Genomic DNA, 15,784 nt, shown 5'->3' with positions numbered 1-15,784 from the left:
TATATGTAAGTATATATGTATATGTATATATATATATGTGTGTGCTGATTTACTATATAATTTTGGAGTTCATTTAGATTCAATTTTGAGTGGCTGCTTTAGGCCATATGTCGATGGTTATGACTTGTGGTTTAAGAAAAAAGTGAAATCTTTCTGAACAGCAAAAAGTAAACAGGCTGCCTTCGCAGACAGCAATGTAATTCAATTGACATTAGTGCCTACTGTGTATGCAAGACAATATTTAGGCACTAGGAGAAATAGAAAGATGGAAAAGTAACATGCAATCTAATAAGGGATGAAACTACAAATGTGTAGGGTACAAGCTAGACTGTAATGAGGGCACTGGTGAAGTCCTTACAAAAAGTGACAGTAAACTTGGAGAAAGAGGAGGTATTTGCAACCTGAGAAGACTTAAGTAGGTTTCATCGTTATTTTTCAGTCATTTTCAGTCATGTCCAATATTTCATGACGTCATTTGAGGTTTTCTTGGCAGAGAAGTTGGAATGGTTTTCCTTTTCCTCCTCAATCTCATTTTACAAATGAGGAAACTGAGGCAAACAGAGATAAGTGACTTGCCCAGGGTCACCAAGCTAATAAGTGTCTGAGGCCTAATTTGAACTCAGGAAGATGAATCTTCTGACTCTAGACATGGCACTCTATCCATTGTGCCACCTGACTTCCCCTTAAACTTCATAGAGGACATGACAATGGAGCTGGAACTTAAGAGGAGAATTTCATGAAGAAGATGTGAGAAAAGAATGCAGTCTAGGTGTGGAGAATGATCAACATTATATCATGGAAGTGAGGAAGGGCAAGATGATTTGGATAAACAGCAAGTCCAGGTAGAATGGAAAACATAGGATACAACAAAGAATAAAGCATGTCTGAAAACAGAGGCTGGTACTCTAAGTTAGAGAGCCATGCCAAGTTAAGGATTTGATAGTTTGATTATAAAATATCATCTTATTTTATAATATTGCATATATGACATTTTATGACTTATTTTAAAAAATAAAATATTTTATATTTTGTCAAAAATTTAATAGTTTATTCTTATGTTCTAGGTAGGATGTGAAGAGTTACTAAAGGTTGTGAGCAGATGGATGGCATGGTCAGATCTGTACATTGGGATGATTAAATTTGAGTAGTTATGGGAACTGAATTAGAAAAAGGAGAGACTGTAAGCAGTTTTTTTTTCCTGTGGAAAATTGGATTTATGTAACTTGTCTAGAGCCAGACAGTCATATCATGAGGAATCTGGGAAGATAACCTCAATCTCCTAAATCTTAGATTGCATATATACCCAAGTATCATAGACCTAATTATTTCTATCTTAACCATCTAATCAGAACACTGTATAGTTGTTCTTATTGACCGACTACAGTTGAAGGATGCCCTTGTGAACTCTGCTCAGAATTTCCTAAGGAATCGTATCAGTGCTGATTAGATTAACCCACAGAGATTATCTGATTATAATCCCTTCCCATTAGATAACTCAACAAATTCAGGGGATTAGATAAAGTGTTGGACTTGAGTGAAGTTGGAATCTTGCCTCAGACACTTAGGAGCTTGGCAAGACACTTAGCCTCTCTCAGCTAAGTGACACAGCAGATAGAGGAAGATCTGAGTTCAGATCTGACATTTATTATCTATGTGACCTTGCATGAGTCACTTTACCTCTATCTGCCTTAGTTTCCTCAACTGTAAAATAGAGATAAAAATAGCATCTTCCTCACAGATCATTGTGAGATCAAAGGAAATAACATATGTAAAGTATTTGGCCAAATTTAAAATACTGTAGAAATGAGCTATTAGTCACTGTCAGTCAATAAATCTTCTTAAGCTTTTACTGTGGCTCAGGCACTGTGCTAAGCTCTAGGAATACAAAAAGAGGCAAAAGATAGTCCCTGCCTTCAAGGGGCTTACAGTCTAATGGGAGAGACTACATACAAACAAATGTATACAAAGAAAGCTATGTATAAACAAATAACAAAAAAGAGAGGAAAAGACACTAGAATTAGGAGGAGTTGGGAAAGGTTTTCTCTAAAAGACAAAATTTTAGTTGGGAATTAAAGGAAGTCAGGAAAGTAAGCAGACAGCGAAGAGGGAGAGCATTCCAGGCATGGGAAATGGATCAGAAAAATGCATAAAGCCAAAAGGAAAGCCTTATTCATGGAACAGCAAGGAGGTCAGTGTCACTGGATTATGAATATGTAACAAGGAGAAAGGTGTAAGACTGGGAAGACTGGTTTAAAAAGGCTTAAAACAGAGGATTTTATATTGAATGTTGGAAGTGATAGGGAGTCAGGGGAGTTTATTGTGTAGGGAAGTGACATGTTTGGTCTTATGCTTTAGGAAAATCACTTTAGTGACTGAATGGAGGTTGGACTGGAGTAGGGAGAGACTTGAAACCTGCAGATCCATCAACAGATATTTATAATAATAGCCCAAGAGTGATTTGGACCTGCACCAGAATGATAGTGGTATCTGAGGGGAGAAGGGGGCATATTTGAGAGATGCTAGAGAAATGAAATTGACAGGTATTGGCCACAGATTGGATATGGGGACAAGAGGAGGAGGATAGTTGATGGAGAGACATAGTGAGAATCAAGAATAATGCCTAGGTTGTGAGTCTGAGGGAGTAGGAATGTGCTATTGCCCTTTATAGTAATAGGGAAAGTATAAAGTGGGGAGAGTTTAAGTGAAACTGTAGTGAGTTCAGTTGGAAATATTGAATTTAAGGTATCTGTTCAGTCATTTTCCAGTCATGTTTGACTCTTCATGACCCATTTTGGTGTTTTCTTGGCAGAGATATTGAAATGGTTTGTCATTTCCTTCTCCAGCTCATTTTACAGATGACAAAACTGAGGCAAATAGGGTTGAGTGACTTGCCCAGGGTCACACAACCAGTAAGTGTCTGAGGCCATATTTGAACTCAGGAAGATGAGTCTTTCTAACTCCAGGGCTGGCACTCTATACACTATGCCATCAAGCTGCCCTTAAGATGTCAACTGAACATCCATTTTGAGATATCTGAAAGGCAATTGGAGATACTATTATTTACTCAGCACCTACTATGTGCAAGATACCGTGCTTATGATTTTGCCTCAATTGGAGGAAATAATGCACTTAATTTAGGTTTTTATTTCATCATATTCCTCTAAGGGCTCCTGAAATTTGGTCCTAAGAGTATGTTGAAAATTCACCTACATTTGGATACTAGGTCCTAGAGTCAATGTGGAAAGTGAAAAGAAAAATCAATCTTTCATACTGGAAATAAAGGAGAGCTGAATTAGAATGCTGGCACTGTTGTTCACCGCACAGTACAACGCTAACTAAAGATTCAAATTTAATCTTTGACAAGTAATTTAGCCTATATGGGTTTCTATTTTCCTCACTTATACAAATCATCAGATTATAATGTAAGAACTGGAGAGAATTTTGAGATCAAGTCCAGTCGTCTCATCTTATAAATTAGAAAAACTGAGGCCCAGACAGGCAATGTGGAGCATTTTATAGAGTGCTAGACTTAGAGTCAAGAAGACCTGAGTTTAAATTTCACCACTGACTCTATCTATTCAACCTTGGTCAATTCACTTAAGTTCTCTGTGCCTCAGTTTCCTCATGTATAAAATGAGGGAGTTAAACTCAAATGGCCTCCAAGGTCCCTTCCAGCTGTAGATCTATGAGGTTTCATCTATTTAGTTATCCTATAATTAATCCCATTATCCTATAATATCCTATAATTATAACTAATCCCAGGTTGGATTAGTTTGGATTAGTGGATTCTTAAAGTCGAAGATCCGAAAGGGTCTTCATAGGTCCTCTAATTCAACCCAAACCTTAAAAGGATTCCCTCTACAATATATCTAACAAATGATCATCTACCACCTGCTTGAAGACCTACCTTGTGGTGGTTGAGTTGTATGCTTTAAGAACCTATTTCATTCTAGTGACTTCAAATAGTTAATACATCTTCTTAAATGCATAACTTGCTATAAGGAAATAGCACTTAGGCACTGATATGAGGCCACTTAAAAAAAGAAAATTAAGAATGTGATAACATGATAAATTTAAGGGTGAGTCAAAGTAAAGCAACAAGGGGATCAAAGCTGGGTAAAAAGGTTTCCAGTTGACCTAATTTAAGAAAATCAGCTAGTGTGTTCATTATCAGTATAGATTTCTTTAAACATTAGAAGCATAAGCTGATTAAGAACAATTAGTTTTGCATGGCATTGTGGATATCAGAACTTGCTTTAAAATACTTCAATGAATTTACGTACAATAAATGTATACCCTTTGTGCTACTGACAGGAAGATTGGGTTAGAGTTCTCTTTATCTCACTTGAAAACATTGAATTAATTCAGGTAGTCTAGTTATATGTATGTCAGTTATCCAGAAAGAGTTGACAGCATATCAGACATGTGGATTGGCTAAAATTCCTGTCAAATTAATTGATGAAAAAAGAAAGCTAGATTGTATATTTTGACCTTGTCCAGGCACAACCTCAGAGAAAAAGCAAACACTTATTGAGGCCATAAGGGAGAATTCCCAAGATCAAAGATTGAGAGTTGGAAGGGACCTCAGAAGTTATCTCGTCTAAGCCTTTCATTTTACTGGTGGAGATTAAAGTTAGGGAGATGAAGTAATTTGCCCAACGTCACACAGTTCATATCAGGGACAGAACATGAGGCCAAGCATCATTCATCTTATATGGGACTTGTCAGGTCCTCTGACTGCAGCCAGTGTTCCTTTCAATGTTCCACACTGTTTGCCCAGAGATGACTGGTCCTCTCCAAAAAATGGTGCTGGTGAGTATTTGATTACTGTTATCACTGCTGCATTCTGTATACCACGGGATGCCTTGGTAGACTAAAAAAAGTCTTAAACTCAGAGTTTTTTTTTTTTTCTAGATTGGTGCTTACATACTAGGTACAATATAGCTCATTATCTCAATTTATTTTAATATCTGTTGAGGAAATTTAGCTTCAGCTTAATTTGAGGACTCTTTTGTTTCTTATTTCACAGCAAAATTTTCCCACACATTGTAACCTACAACCTATTTCACAGTCCCTCTGTGATGGGGCCTTGAAACCTTCACTGAATCCATTAGTTGTATCAGCTCTTCTTGTTACTTTTGGAATTAGACATCAGCCTTTCTCTCCCACTGGGAGTGTAGATAAACATTCCTTTCTGTTTCCCTGAACAAAGCATACGAATCTATCCAAAGAGAATGTTTCTTATTCATGCATTTCCAGAAAATGCACTGGAATGGAGCACCCATAAATGCAATTCAGTGAAAACTACTCTCCATTGAGAATACCTAAATCCAAGAGCTGAAAGGGGCCTCATTGGACCTCTAGTCCAATTCAAGCCTTAAAAGGATTCCATCTACAATATACACCACAAATGATTATCTACCAGCTGCTTGAAAAACTACGTGTGTGGAATCACTCTGGCACCTGGTTCAAAATACCACTGCACATATAGACATGCATGGAGCATCATCTGAGGTCATTTCCTTTGAGACTTCTCATTTCTACTAGGAACAAATGAAGGGGACAACTAATAGTTTGTTTGGGATAAAATATCAAGGATATGGCAAAGAATAAAATAAAATGAGAGTAGAATGATAGGTTTGAACTATATTGAGGTAAAAACTGTCCTGTTAGGGTTGGTATTTTACTCTATAGCTAGTGGAGAGTGACTGAAGATTTCTGATCAGAGATCAGAGACCTATACATTAGAAAGATTATTTGGATGATTCTCTGTCTCTCTCTCTCTCTCTGTCTGTCTGTCTCTCTCTCTCTCTCTCTCTGTCTGTCTGTCTGTCTGTCTGTCTCTCTCTCTCTCTCTCACACACACACACACACACATACACACACACATATTTAAAGATCCAACACAGAGGAGGAGAAAGTCTGCAGAGTATAGAACTGTTACAATAAAGCTAAGATATGATTGGATCCAATTTACCAGTAAAGATGTTTGCAAAAATCAATATACACAGTTGAAAAAGCTGACGATGCTGCAGTAATGTTTGCAACAATTTCCCTACACAGTTCTTGTAACAGGGCACTAAAACATTCTACCATTAAGGGGGAGGGCCAATGAAGATGCTTTCCCCTGGATGTACCTGCACCTGTGCACCTGTGCTCTGTACACACTTATCTATATAGCATTCTGATAGAATATGCAGGTACATGCATATTCACAAAAGCAAATGGAAACTGGCATTTATGACTCATGATACTTTCATGTCCCTGTTATTATTTACTAAACCTTGGTAGAACATAATTTTCTTTTTAAGTCTAGGAGCTAAAATAAGTATGTGTTCTCTATTCCAGGGAATACATAGATAGCTGATCTCCAGAGATGTGGCGGGGGGGAGTATTTTATTTTATTTTTTGACTGTTTTCTTATACTTTAAATGCTTTATAGTTGTGTATCATTTTTGAGCAGTCAAAGAAGGTTTGCTGCTGTTTCGCTTTTGATCTTTTCAAAGACTCCAGGAGGTAAGTAGGACAGGTGTTTTCGTCCTCCTTTTACAAACAAAAGTGTTGAGGCCCAGGTGGATTGTCACCCAACCCTTGTCTTCAAATGCATATCTACAGTTAGCCATTCCACATCACGACTTTCCCCATGGGTTTCAGTATATTGTGGGTTGGCATAAGAAATTAAATGGGAATTTTTTCAGAGTTTTGTGGTAGCCACAGACAACACGCAAAGGCCAGAAACTGACAGCGTCCAAATACTCAACCAATTGACGAAATACTTAATGACCAAATACTTAACTCTAATTGTACAATAAGGTGCTGTGAACATGTCATAAAAAAAAAAAAAGAATAGAATTTAGACCTTTTTCTCTGGTACAAAGGAAAAGCCAAAACATTTTACCCAATTTTCCAGATTGTGGGGGCACCTGCTCCTAACTCCATGATATGGAAGGGATAACTGAAGGTATAATCATATCAAAATAAACATCAAAGGCAGCATGAATGATGAAGAAAGATGAAAAGAAGTGACCGAACAGTAGCCAAAGCACTGTGGTTTCAATGTTTAGTGGGTTGCTTTCTCTCCTCTACCATTTTTGTTGTCATTCAGTCATTTTCAGTCACATCTAACTTTCTTGACCTTATTTGGAGTATTCTTGGGAAAGATACTAGAATGGTTTGCCATTTCCTTCTTCGGTTCATTTTACAGATGAGGAAACTGAGGCAAACAAGGTTAAGTGACTTTGCTTAGGGTCACACTATTAGTAAATGTCAGGTCAAATTTGAACTCAGGTCTTCCTGACTCCAGGTCTGGTACTTCATCAGTTTAATCACCTAGATGCCTTAACATGCCTTCCTTAATCTGTCTCTCCTTATTTCCATTCTGATATCTCCCCAAGTTCAATCAAGCTCAAGGTCCCCAGAAATGTGGAGCCTGGGGAAATGGGCTAGATTCTCAGTTTTCTGGGGGCAACTCTGATACAGGTAGTGGGTATTTGGGGATGGGGAAAAAAACAAGAACAGATATGGAGGTTCAAAAAAATTGGGTGGGATGCTATAGTCAAATTTTCTCTATGCCATAGCTTTTGTTACTGCTAATTCTGGCTAAATAGTCAAGGAATATCATTTGGAAGGAACATCAGACATCATCCAATTCAATTTCTGCTTAAACAAGGGTCTCTTCTATAGCATCCCCACCAAGTATTAGCCCCACAAACCCCAGATGCCAAAATTGCTACTTAGAGCTCTGCAAACTACTCCTTTTCAAGGCACATTATTTTACTTTGTGACATATCTAATTATTAGGAATCTGTGTCTAATCACTCATTCATAGATCCTAGTTCCACTGTCTAGGACGAAGAAGCAAATCAGTACCTCTTGCTGAAGGACTTTCTCTAAGTCCTTCAAATACTTGAAGACATCTATCATGCTCCTTACAAGTATACTTTTCTCCAGGCTAAAAATTCCTAGTTTCTTCAATGAATCCTCATATAGCATGAGTCTGAGACCCTTTACCATTCTAGTCCCTTTCCTCTGGATACTTTCTAGCTTAACCATGTCCTTTATAAATTGTAGCACCCTAAATTTCAAATAATATTCCAGATGTGGTCTGATCAGGGCAGAGTACAATTGGATTCTGATTTCCCCAATTCTGGATGCAATAATTTCCCTTTCCACATGAAATTGCATTGGTATTTTATGCTCCTGATATCAGATGGCTGAACTGTATTGAATTTATACTCTATTAAAGCAACCCTTTCTTTTCTACATGAACTATATGTACTGGAAAGTTGATTTTTGACTCCATATATTTGACTTCACTTTTATCCCTTTAAATTCCATTAGATCTATATTTGGCCCACTATTCTAGACTATCAAGATCTTTTTAGATCCTGATTATTTTGACCATCCAGTGTGTCGCCTATACAACCTACCCAGTTTGGAGTTGAGCTCCATAGAAGAACAGATGTAGGGAACCCAGATGCATGAACTACCCAATAAAGATGTGGATTCCAGAGCAGAGCAACAGGAAATCACCACAAGAAGAGAAAGTTCATGATCCTTACAGTAGCAGAGGCATGAATTATGTTGTTTATATACATTCCCTAAAGGTATGTACACTATTAGCAATGTTTAATACCTTTGTTCCCACTCTTTACTCTGGTGCTGTGTGTATTTTTTTGTATTTGAGCACACCCCATGCCTATGAGAGTAATATTTAAAAGCTACTATTATTGTCATACCATTTTAGTAAATTTCTTTCGTTTAAATTAATTATGGCTCATGACTATTAAAATTGCATCTCATGGAAGTCCATGAACTATAGTTTCACAAGTGTGGAACCAGGGAGTGTCTGGAATCCTTGGATAGGAGTCCTTGAGGAACCCCTCTAGAGTTCAAACCTAAGTGAGTACTAAGATGGGTGGGAAGTCTAAAACAGAAACATTGGCAATTTATAGCTACATCATTTTCTATTATTTTGAATCTATTAATCCCATGAAAAAAGGAAACAAGGCTAATCTGGCATAATTTATTTTTGATTAAACTATTCTGCTCATTTGCGATTGTAATCAATTTCTTCAATAATGTCCTATAGAATTTTGCAAGAAATTGAAGTCAAGATTGCTTGCCAATCAATAGTGTACAGATTTCACTCTCTTTCTTTTTTAATCAGATCATTTGCCTTTCTTTAGTCTTATAACTTCTCACACATTCCCCATGATATTTTAAAGATCACATCGATTCAGCCAATAGAACATCATGTATTTATCCAGGGTTAGGGAACCTACAGCCTTGATGCCACATGTAACCCTCTAGGTCCTCTAGGTCCTTTGAACCCAAACTTCACAGAACAAATCCCCTCAATAAAAGGATTAGTTCTGTCAAATTTAGATTGAGTCAAAGGGTCGTACTTGAAGACATAGAGGGCCCTATGTGACCTTGAGGTCACAGGTTCCCCATCCCTGAATACCAACATGTCTGGCATAGTTGACCTTATTATCTCACATTTATAGACTTTTATGATTTATGTATGTCATACGTCATCTCAATGATCCTCCCCAAAATTCTGTGAGGTAGATAGTATAACTATGAAGAAATTAAAACCTGTACATTTACAGATGCAGAAATTAAGGCTCAAAGAGGTAAAAATAATTATAATAGCTAGTGTTTACATGGTTCTTTAATGTTTAAAAATGCTTTTGAAAAAGCTTTTGAAAAATACATATGTATTTATGTGTGTGTGTGTGTAATTTCATAAAATCTTCACAATAGATGTGTGTTAAGTTGAATATTATCCTCGTTTTACAGATGAGAAAACTGAGTTTGAGAGACCTCAGTTTAGTAACTTACACAACTAGTAAGAATTGTGAGACAAGATTTAAATCTAAGTCTTCCTGACTCAAAGACTAGAACTGCATCATCCACTGTGCCACTCTGTTGCCTGGATAAATGACTTGCCCAAGCTCATATGGTTTATGTGACAGATCCAGAACCCACACTCAAGTCATTGGATTCCCAAACCTGTGTCCTTCTCATTTCATCATCCTACTTTTCATCGTTCTGGTTCCTCCCAATTATACACTCAGTCAAATGACTGTGACTTACTAGCTTAATTGAAAAGAAGAATCAGAATGCTTTGAGATGGTTTTGCCACTGTCTCACCACACAAAGAAAAGTTGTAGGAAAGAAGAAAAGTAATGCAATACCGTGGCTTCAGGATACCAAAGAATTGAGGTAATTATACAGATTATGTTTAAAAAAAATAAAGAAAAGACCTACCTCCAATTACTCTTGACATAATTATTCAAGATATTTAAGATAGAAAACCTTTGGAAAACTAGAACTTTCTGGATAATAGACTCAACTCTCCAATAGATTTTACTAGTGTTTACCTACCCTTTGTCACAATTTATGGTTAAGGATTTTGAATTGCTGTTTAAAAAAATGTAAAAATAAACTCACTGGGGAATTTTATGACATGATTGCCTCTATGAAATAATTTGCTTTCTAGTTTATTGCTCCCCAACGTGGCAGATTATGATAGACACCTCATTCTAGTGCATGGCAAGTAGGATAATGTTAAGAGAAATAACATATTCTCATATTTACTCATTTATATTTCATATTACTATATACATCTTGGCAGTTAATGTCTATAAAGCAGGGGTAGGAGAACATTCCTTTTCTTTACTGTCTAAAAGTCATGTTTACCTTCACAAGCTGACACATTAACTTTGTCGAGGCTCTTTCTTTTTGATTCCTTCCCTTTCACACTCAATCCATAGGCTTCTGCCAACTTCTGAGGACTGGACAAGAGATCAATAAGTTCATTTAACAAGGTGACTTCTTGATGAGAATTCTGCTCCTTTGCCTTCTTCAGTACAGCATACAATTTATTAGGTCCACCAATACTTGGGAGTGTTTCTCTGGATTCTTAGGATCAGTAACCAAAGGCTCTTTGTTTTTATCCTGGGAAGATAAAAATAGGGAATAAAAGTGAATAGGATAATGCTATACTTTTAGGGTATTAACATGTTAGCATATATTCAGTAGTAGGATATAGCAGAATCTCTAGATTCCATTGATCCAAATATATTTCTCATTTATTCATTTCATATCCAGAGAAACGTTGTCTACAACCATAGTCTTTGTACTTTGCCCAGAGACAAGATAGTGGGCTAGAAAGAGATCACCATATTTGGTGCCCCAGTCCCTGCCATGCCAAAAAGAAAAAAAAAATCTGTTGAAATTCCAGGGAAAAATCCTGTTAGTCACCAAAACAGGGTAGTAGTAAGCAATTTTTCATTGATCCAGATGTGGAAGGAAATGGATACTTTTAGCTTTAGCCCTCAGAGAGCATGGATTTCAATGGATATACAAATATGGATAGATATCGCCATGAGATATAGAGATGACATAAGGAGAGGGTTGAAGTTTGTGACGGTTCCATTGGCCACTCACTGCAGTAGCTAGGCTTAGGGTCAGGAAGACATGGGTTCAGATCTTCTCTCTGCTACTTAACTAGCTAGGTTACCATGAGTAAAGTCCTTGATTTCTCTAAGCCTTAGTTTCTTTATGTACAAAATGAGAACACTAGTACCTATGGCACTTGCTTCAAAGGATTGTTGTGAGGCTCAAAAGAGATTTGTATAGTAAAACATTTTTCAAACTTTAAAATGTTTATATCAATGACTAGTATGCCTTCATGGAGATGGTAAGTCAGAGAAGGAAAATTTTATAGAACTATGGAAGGGAAAGGGGAAAGGAGGAAAGTAAGTACCATCATTGTTGTACTTCACCTTTGTCATGTTGTGAGTGGGGGGAAGGTGAGGGAGAAGGAACATCAGAAGGTGGGCAAAATTCATGAGTCATGTCTTTCCAAAAGCACATCTCCTACTGCCCGTATCTTGGCACAACAAAATTTTAACCAATAAATCCAGTTAGAATGTTCCTGAATTGTGGCATACACAGTCAGGAAATATAAATGACAGAGAATGTCAAATAAGGGTCCCTACCTATCACTACTCATATGAAATATGTACTTTTTAGAAAAAATAAGAACATTTTTTTCCTTTCCAAATAGATGCATATATGGCCTCGAGGTCACAGGTTTTATATAATGCCAATGTATACGTTTTCCTTTCAAAAATATATCATTTTTAGTGGTATGGACACTATCCTGAGTCAACCTGAATTCAGATACTAGTGAAAGATAATATAATATTCATCTGGTGATTATTTCCTATTTATCCTGTAATAGCTTGTTTGAACATATCCTATATATAAGACTTTTACACCTTGTCTCCTCTGTTAGACTGTGAGCTCTTTGGGAATGAGTACTGTTGCCTTTTGTCTTTATTTATATCCCTAGCACTTAGCACAGAGCCTGGCACATTGTAGGTACTTAACAGATGCTGTTAACTGAGTGAATTTGTTTGCAGAGTATAAATGTTGTCTTTTGTGTACATCTCTTATGCCTTACTGACAGTGTAAAGGGAGTGTGATGAAGGAGAAAACGCACTGACCTGAGAGTCATAGCACCTGAGGCTCTGCAGCCTGCTGCTTTTCAACTCTTGTGCAAATTATTCAGGACTTTGGTTTCTTCTTCTAAAAAACTTATAGAGTTGAACTATATAATTTTTTAAATAATTTAATTTTAATTTATAATTTTAAATAATTTAAGTTCCCTCCCATTATAAGATATACAGTTATCCCTTCCACATGGTGAAGGTTAGGGAGGCCTAGTGGCCCCACTACCTGGAAAATCTTCATAAAATTTTTTGGCCCTTCCTTCATACCAGAGAAGAAGTCTGAATTTTTTTTTTCTTTTTTGTTTTATGGGCTGTTTAGAGTACCTTATTGTAAAAGTTGGGTTAAGTATTTGGTCATAGGCTCTGTGTCATCTGTCGATCTTCTAGTGTAGTCTGTGGCCACTGCAAAACTCCCAAAACGTTTGCATATAATTTCTTAGGCTGACCCCTGATATATTGAAACCCATGATGGAGAAAGTTGTGATGTGGAAGGGATAGCTACAATCCTATTATTTAAGACTGACAGTGTGCTCCTTGAAAACAGAAACTACCTCTTTCTCCTTTTCCTTATACATACTCTTTCATCAAAATATTAAGTTCCTTGAAGGCAAATGCCATGTTTTTTACCTTTCTTTGCATCCTCAGTACTTAGCACACTGGATATAGTAAATAGATAAGTGGATATCACATATAGCAAATGCTTAATAAATGGTTGGTGACTGATCATAATACTACATGTGCTAAATAGGCACTTACGAAGTAGCCAGTTATATCAAGTATAGTGCTCAGCACACTCAAGCATCCATCTACCATTCAGGATTCTAGCACAATGCCAAGCAAGTACTAAGTATTCAGTCAATATTTAATGAAAGAAATGAATTGAAAGGAAAGGTGAAAATTGCCACCACTGTATCTAGACCACGTTGTGATAAGGGCAAATGTTCCCACGAAAGAAACATCTTCCAAATTTTCACTTGGAAAGACATAACCAACATCTGCCCATGGGTAAGGAATGCCAACATTTGAATTATCTAAGGAATCCTAAATATAAAAGTAGAGCTCACAGAACTTAGGACAGTTGCTGGCATACAGCAAGTGCTTAATAAATGCTTGTTGATGGACTGTTACTATGCATAAAAGAATATATTTTGGTTTGTTACCTTGGGACATCATGTTTCCTATAAATATGGAGGTACTTAACATGTTTCCAACGTTGACTATCTTTTCAAAGTGAAAGTATGCATTACAAACCTGGAGCACCTAATGGAGTTTATATTTTCAAATATTTATAAACAGGCCAGAAATGAACAGCAATGGCCTCCAACCTGAAACTTTTCCACTGCTTGCCTGCAGCTAACATCATTTTTGACTCAGGACCCAGAGATGTACAATGCCAAGCTAAACAAGGCTAAGACAAACAGATGTGTCATCCACCAAATCCTGGACCCCACGAAAGCTGGCGCCTGGCCGACCACAACAAGGAGCAAATTCCATTGGTGAGTCATGGCAGCCTCCAGGAATACAGTGCGAGGGATGGATTGGATGAAGAAAAGTCAGGGGGAAGGTCTGCTCTCAGAGAATAGGCATTAATGGCAATACAAGGAGGACAAGTGAGACAACTGCATGAATAATAAATAATAATAAATTAAAAAGGCTGTGCTTGCTTAAAATACTCAGATAATTGAGATAAAATGTAAATTTAATTTTTAAAAAAATATTTAGATAATTCTCTAAGCATTCTACTTTACTCTGCAAATACAGCCTTGGTCTGAGTTAAGTGATTTCCTTTTCACTTTGGATTTTAAAAAGAAAATATAGAAAAATCAAATGTTTTATTGGGATAAAGATATATATATATGTATATATATATATATACACATATATATGTATGTATGTATATATACAGAGAGAAAGAGGGAGAGAGAGAGAGAGAGAGAGAGAGAGAGAGAGAGAGAGAGAGAGAGAGAGAGAGAGAGAGAGAGCCTACTCTTTTTTTTCCTCCAGTGCTGAGGAATGTCTCCTTCATAGTGAGAAGAGAGGTCAGGGAAGGTGGTACAGGGGAAAGAATACTGGCGCTAGAATCATAGAACCTACTTTCAAATGTTCTTTTTGATGATTGCTACCTGTGTGACCACTTAACCTCCCTAAGCATCAGTTTCCTCATCTGTAAAATGGGAAGTTTGGACTGGATGACTTCTGAGGTTCCTTAAGCATCAGCTGAGTGGTCCAATAGAGCACTGGAAGTCTGGCCTCTGGAAGACTCGAATCCAGCCTCAGCCTCTAACTGGCTGTGTGATCCTGGACACTAAACCTCTTTGCCTCAGTGTTTTCAGCTGCAAAATAGCACCTGTTTAACACTTTTCAAGGTTGTTGTGAAGATCAAATGAGATAATATTTGTAAAGTATTTATGACATGGTAGGTATTTGATAAATGTTTCCTTCCTTCCTTTTCCCCTTCTTCCTTCCTTCCTTCCTTCCTTCCTTCCTTCCTTCCTTCCTTCCTTCCTTCCTTCCTTCTTTCCTTCCTCCCTTCCTTCCTTTCTTCCTTCCTTCTTTCCTTCCTTCTTTCCTTCCTTCTGTCCTTCCTTCTAGTTCTACATCCATGATCCTAAGTCTGAAAAAGAGAGAATAGTGTAAATACAATGAGGAGGGACCAGAATGCAGACAGTCATAGCTGTAATAAGGCCAAGAGGATCCTTGGTAGAAAAGGGCTATTGGGGAAGCAAAAGGGAAAGGCAGAGAGAAATAGGATTTACAGGATGTCATATACCTGTAATCTCTTCTCTATATCAGTATGTCATGTAAACAAAATAGGACTATAAGTTATTTTTGTAATAACCACTAAGCTAAGTTTGCTAACTGCATGTGATAGCTTGATGGCATTAGGGACAGAATACCAGAATTGCAGTAAAGTAGATCTGAGTTCTGGTCCTGCCTAAGACACTTAATATTGTATGATCTTGGGAAAGTAATTTAACCTCTCTCAGTCTCATTTTCCTCATCTATAAAGTGGGGATAATAATAGTACCTATACTTCTGATGGCTGTTGTGATGATCAAATGTATGTAAAGGGCTTTGAAAACCTTATAGGACTACATGTTATTTATCACAATTGTTATTTTATATATATTTATATATATTGTACCCTAAATGCTAATAGAAGAGAATGTTCTAATAGATAAATCATAGATAATTGAAAAGCTTGTCTCTGTATGGGAAAGAATCACAAGTAACTTGAGTATCCTGGACCAGATAGG

General features: G+C 37.0%; 1 long non-coding RNA gene across 1 annotated transcript in view; it reads right to left on the bottom strand.

The window, feature by feature from the left end:
- Positions 1-15,784, bottom strand: part of LOC140501257 (uncharacterized) — a 51,168-nt gene that overhangs the window by 20,142 nt on the left and 15,242 nt on the right. The window contains exon 2 of the long non-coding RNA XR_011966118.1: positions 10,708-10,965. This is a non-coding gene — a long non-coding RNA (uncharacterized lncRNA). The remainder of the gene's footprint in view (positions 1-10,707; positions 10,966-15,784) is intronic.

This window comes from Notamacropus eugenii, chromosome 4, assembly GCF_028372415.1.
Source record: "Notamacropus eugenii isolate mMacEug1 chromosome 4, mMacEug1.pri_v2, whole genome shotgun sequence".
NCBI lineage: Eukaryota > Metazoa > Chordata > Mammalia > Diprotodontia > Macropodidae > Notamacropus > Notamacropus eugenii.
This window is presented reverse-complemented; position numbering and strand designations above follow the sequence as displayed.